The sequence below is a fragment of the Trachinotus anak genome, unplaced genomic scaffold, assembly GCF_046630095.1.
Source record: "Trachinotus anak isolate AG129_WGS33_773 ecotype Australia unplaced genomic scaffold, CSIRO_AGI_Tana_v1 ptg000003l, whole genome shotgun sequence".
Lineage (NCBI taxonomy): Eukaryota > Metazoa > Chordata > Actinopteri > Carangiformes > Carangidae > Trachinotus > Trachinotus anak.
This window is the reverse complement of record NW_027273854.1, coordinates 4,810,666-4,816,881: the sequence shown is the minus strand read 5'-3', so window position 1 is coordinate 4,816,881 and position 6,216 is coordinate 4,810,666.

Here is a 6,216-nt window from a genome sequence, read left to right as displayed (position 1 = left end):
CTCAGATGAAGCAAATTATTCATTTACAGTCTTAATCTTTTCTCTTCAACTTCCCATCCATGTACCTCCCTCCACCAGCCTTCAAAAGCTATATCTGTAAATAAGAACAGTCCATTTCCTGCGTTAATGCTGCCTCATGTTGCCCTGCAAGTCAAGCCACACTGTGGCCTGAGGAATGAGTCAGTCTTTCAAGGTAATGTCAGGTGTACACCTTGCTGACCTCTCAGCTGGCAGAAACTAAATTGAACTGCAATGCAGCAGCAACCCGAGCACAGACAAAGTGTTTTCGTTGCGGGCGGCTCCAAACTGAACTTCAAGTGTCATCAGTACGACAGATGACATGATGTGACCTCCTTCATCAACAGAACAGTTTTGATGTCCAGTTGGTCCAGGACTCCAGACTTTTCAAAGTTATTTACCCCCCCCAAAAGCTTCTTCTGTAAAACAGTCCATTGGTCAGACTCACAGTCGACGGTTCCTCTCAGACAGCAGGACTCTGTCTGGAGTGTTTGTGCAGTTGGCAAGCTGCTGTTTCCTGACAGCATTTGGATGGAGGTGAGAGCGGACAGGCCCATCTACTGTAAGTCAAAACACTGTCAGCAGCTAAAAGCTTTACCTTTACAACTGTCAGTGCTGTCTGACAACTTAACTGTTGTTGCATCCCAGCTGGGATAGATGAGGAGAGAAACAAAGCAAGACAAGAAGCTATAGGAGAAGTGACACAGGGTGTGTGGGGGAAGTATTGAAGGAATATTACACCAAAGTATGTCTCTGGAGAGTCAAATAATCGCTTCCTGCAGGCAGCTTGTCCCTTCACAGAGGATGGAAGCTGTACATTGGGACTGGATGCACAGCTGTTACAGTGGTTTCACAACGGACTCAGGGCAAATACATCAAAACCTCCACAGAAACAGAAAAAAAGATGTGTATGTAAATGAATATAAGTATATTTACATGAAATGAATGAAAATAAAAAGATCTACCTGTATGAAAAAGAGCAGGAAGAGGTAAAGAAGGTCCTATCCCCTGTCTTTTATCATTTACTTACTGTTTATCGTCACCTTGATGTTTTTGTTATGTTGCAATATTTTATTAAAAAATTCCTTCTTGCATTTCCTCAGAATATTAGTTAAGTTTTTAAATTTTCATAGTCATTTTTTGTCTCCATACTTTATGAATTCTGCAAACAGTTTTTTTTTTTGGTATCCCCTTTTTCTTTTCACAGCTGGTCTGTATATTTTTACTTTCTGTATTGTTTTATTAGACAGTTTTTTGTCATATAATTTTTAGGCTTTGTCATTATCTTCTTCTTTGTATATTCTTTTCCAGTTTTGTGTTCATCTCTTCATCATTTTTCTCTTCATCGCCTGTATTTAAATTTATTGGCATCCTTAATGTTCCCCTAATAACAGTCATCATCATAGATCACGAAGGCTGACAAATGGTCACAGATGTCGTTCATCAATAGCTCACTGTTGTTTATCATCTGTTAGAGTGACTCACTGTGATGTTGTTCTGCTTGGTCTATTGATCATTGGATATAAACTATACATGAGATTCTATACATTCCTCCAATTAACCCATCGATTTGTGCTTATTAGGATTTGACAGGTTTACACTGAAATCTCCACAAATGAACATAACCTTATGATTGGTCTTAGCAGACACTCCCTCCATGCTATCCTTAAATATTTCCGTGTTGGATCCAGGTGCTAACAATTACATTTTCTTCTTTTCTCTATACAGATTTCTTTGCCGATACGTTCCAGCACTTCATCAATAGCTGTCAGACGCTCCACTACCCTGTAATCAAAGCTTTTATCCACATACAGAGCCACACCCCTTTCTTTTTGTTCTCCATATTTATGCAAATCAGTTCATATCCATTCATCCCAAAATCCACACCCCTCTCAGATTTGATTCTCTGTGTAGTAACAGCGTTCATGTACATCATGGCCTTCCAGCCCTCTGCAGCCGACTTGAGAGTTCATACACTCGATCTTGTCGTCTTCACTGCTGTTAAATGGAAAATGATATTACCTCCTTTGCAAGGCTCACGTTCTGCTGTTTTACAATTTAAACAATCCACTTCTTTATGACTCTCCATCATCCTTCACGCTCTGTGCTTTTAATGAGCTGTCCAAAGTTCAGGTCCGGAAAGCCCATTCGCACTGGCAGCAGTCAGTATTATCCTTACACTCCATCCTCTTCGCGAGCTGACCTGAGTTCAAGTAACCACCCATTTTAAATGAGTAATGTTCAGTTGTTTCATAACCCTGGTGTGCTGTGCTGTGATGAGTTGTCATCACTGGTGCTTGTCCGTGTCTGCAGTGTCCCTGATGACCAGCACTTTGCCTCCTCCGGTTTGTGTTTGCTGTCCACACTGATTGGATCTTGTTCTGTTTCCTCAGAAAGCATCTGACAATGTCAGCGTCTTTCCTTGTCAGATGTTCATTCACATACACATTGGATCATCTCAGTCCCCCTGTCTGAGCAGTGTTTTTTTCTTGTTTTGAAATGTCATGGCTCTTCTTTCTTTATTTAGAAAAATTGCTGTCCAGGGATATATGTCCTTTGTTGTTAAAGAAAGATCACCTGTTGCTCATGAGGAGTCCAGGTCAGGCACAGTGGGCTCTCCACCCGGCACCACTGCCCTGGCATATGACCCGGGCCTGGTCTCCAACCTACTGTCAATTAGCCCATTCATGCAGAAGCGCTCCTCCAGGTCAGGTACTCAACTCTCCAAGAGGGTAATCTTCTTATCCTTCTCCACATTTTGTCTTTTCTGTTCCTCAAACTCTCCCTTTAAATCCATTATCATGTTCTGTTGTACAGACATTGTTGCAATCTCTTCGACGTAAAGACCAGCAATTTCTTTGCCTCCTCGACATCCTTGTTCTTATTTGGAGACTTTTATTGACTCTCTGCAACTGTCTGGCTTTTCTCAAATCTTTGCTCTTTTCTTGTACAACACCAGGGAGGTTTGAAAAAGAGTTTAAACAGTCTGAAAAAGAAACATCACTCTGCTTAAACTGCTCAAAACTCATGCAGACTATGACAAGGGGTTGCGGGTGGCTACTAACTTCTGACAAGGTAAAAAGGGTGGGAACCTGTGATCCAGCCTCATTGCAATGCTAACGAATCACTAAACTACTACATCTCTATGTAAGTATGTGCCATACTGTATTTGAAACTGATGTTTCAAAATGTGTAAGAGTGTGTGTGTGTGTGTGTGTGTGTGTGTTTGTGGTTTCAGTGATGAAGACAACTACTCTGCAAAGGAGACAGCTACAAACTTCCAGAGCCAGCTGTTAAGGCCACAAGGAGGTGAGTATTTGATATTCAAAAGATGGAATTTCAGCTGTGTAGAAAAAAAGAAAGCTTTTTTTTTTTTGGATGGACACAGGAGTCACAGTGGAGGTGTAGAAAGGTGTTGCCCAGGGCAGGAAATGAGCAGCGGAAATGGGGTCAGCACCCACAGTAGGGGCACCAGGCCTGCTATGCCCCTACTGTTCAGACTGACACTTGTGGTGCAAATGTGTGTTCAAGTGTGTGTGTTTGTTTGTGTGTTTAACAGAGCTGGGGGAGGGCCCTGGGCATCACTGTCCATTGCACTGCCCTGCATTTCCCCCATCAGCCTGCATATCCGTCAAATAAAGCAGTCATCCAGTCGCTGACAGAGACGCGCACATCTCGCAGAGATGAAGACAAATCAGCTGCTGCTTTGTTTGTGAAATTAGTCTGGCATCCGAGTTTATCTGGACAGTCTACTCCCACTCACAGGCAGGTTTATTACTGCAGGATGTCCAGCCTCGGTTTCAGCAATCTGATCAGCCATTTGCCCTTTACCGCTGAGACGCCAGGAGGATTAGAAGTACCTTTGTGGGTTCATGCTCTGTTTCTGCATTCTTGACTTTATCCTTCTCTTCTCTGCTGTTCCAAGTGGCTCTGACAAGCACAGAGAGCCCAGTCATCTCATCCCCGCACAGTCCAGAGGTGACGTCATGTGCACAGGAAGCACCCGATCGCGGGCGTTCTTGGCTAATTACTACAATTTGCAGATGGGGTTGTGTCCCCAGAAACGGCAGAGAGAGAGAGAAAGAGAGAGAGAGAGAGAGATTGACAGAGACACACTGAGGTGGGGTGATGGAGAGCGAGGGAGACAGACAGAGACGGTACTTGGTTTGCCTGCTGACAAAAGGCTACAGAGCAGAGCCACAAATTGCATACAGTCATGAGAGGATTTGTAATGAGAAGCAGTATGTGACCACACTGAACTCACACACAACCTGCATCCACACACACACACACACACACACACACACACACACACACACACACACACACACACACACACACACACACACACACAGGAAGTCGGCAGAGATTGTTGGCATTCCACATTCACTGTGCAGGAATTGACCATCACGGCACCGCACAAGAAAATGCCTTCAACAGCATATTAAACTGACGACCTTTCCCCAGTTACTTCTTAAGATTTCCAACTTTATTGTTTCCTGTTTCCCTGCAGATAAACTTGACAAAGTGGGGACCAACCTGGGCCCCTCCCTGAGGTGTTTTAGCAGTGAAAACACAGACTGTGGAGATTAATTAGCCCATGGTTTAGTGCTTTCTGCACTAAAGTGGTGCTAATTAAAATGTGAGTGTGTGCTTTCATATAGTTTGTCGCTGTGTGTGTGTGAATGTCTTTATCTTTATACGTCTGAGTTTACATCTGGGACCTCCATCTTATGACAGAAAATATATTTTTAATGTCTTTAAACATTCAACAGTCAAATAGAGACGGGTTGACTGATGGGAAAAGTTATTGATATTTTAGAAGGTTGTGTTTTTTTCCATCATGCGTTTTCAGATGGATGCGCACATATATTTCCCTGTGGGATTAGCGGTTGTGTATGAGTTGCCTGTGTGACTGAGCTGTGCAAGGGGAGGTCTGATAAGATGAAAAAGATGGAGAGGTTTGGCAACGATATTCAGCATCCAGCGCTTGAGTTTTTAAATTGGAGTCCACAGACTGAAAGACATCTTGGAGAGCGTCCATGGAAAATAAACCAGCTTTTATCTGTGATTGTGGAGGACAAATGTTGAGTATTTATCAAGAGATTGCATGGCTGGGGTCAGTCTAGATGAGCTGGGTTTTTTTTTTTAAAGATGGACTAAAAATGCAATGTGGGCTTTCATCTGATACCTGGTAGGTACTTGACATATTCTAAACCATTCTCAAAGCAAAGTCAGTCCATCACTTTGACTTAAGACTTAATCTCAACAACTATTTTGATGGATTGCCATGAAATTTCATACATTAATGATCCAGAGGATGAAACTTAATGACCTTTGTTGTCCTCGGACCTGTCCTCTACCACCACCTTGAGGTTGACTTTGAAAAACTCAACAACTCTTGGATGAATTGCCATGAAATTTGGTACAAATGTCCAGACAGTGAATCCTAATGACGTCAATTCCCTGAACTTTCCTCCAGTGCCACCAGCTGGTCATAGTTTTCACTTATCTTGTTAAATATATCAACATCCACAAATGGATTGGCACCAAATTTTGCACAGACATTTATGATTCCCCAGCGATGTATCATGAGTCATTCTTTAGAACCACAATGAGGCTTTTTGTATGTGAAACGTCTCAACAATTGTTGGATGGATTTCTTTACATTCAGTACACAAATCCCTGTTCCCCTCAGAATGAATGAATCACTGTTGTAATCTTTATTATGATTGTGAACATGATTAACATTATATCATGTTAGCATTACCGTTATGAGCATATTTGTATGCTAATGTTATCATTTAGCTCCATTCCCTGCTGTGTCAAAGTGCATCGTCACAGAGCCGCTAGAGGCTCTCTTAATCTTGTTAGTTTGCAGCAGTAACATTTTCTACTCCAAAAAACTGTCTCAATCTGATGTATATTTATTTCCAGCTCATATGATCAAGCTGAAAAAGTGACCATCTGCCAGCAGCTAATTATGTGCTGAATAACTATAGCAGCAAGTTGCAATTTAAGAACTTTAAGTCAGCTTGCTAACATTCATTCATTCATTAGCAGTACCGCTTATCCTTTTAGGGTCACCGGGGGGCTGGAGCCAATCCTGGCTGACGCTGGATGAGGGCGGGGTACACCCTGGGCAGGTCGCCAGTCTATCACAGGGCTGACATATAGAGACAAACAACCAGTCACGCT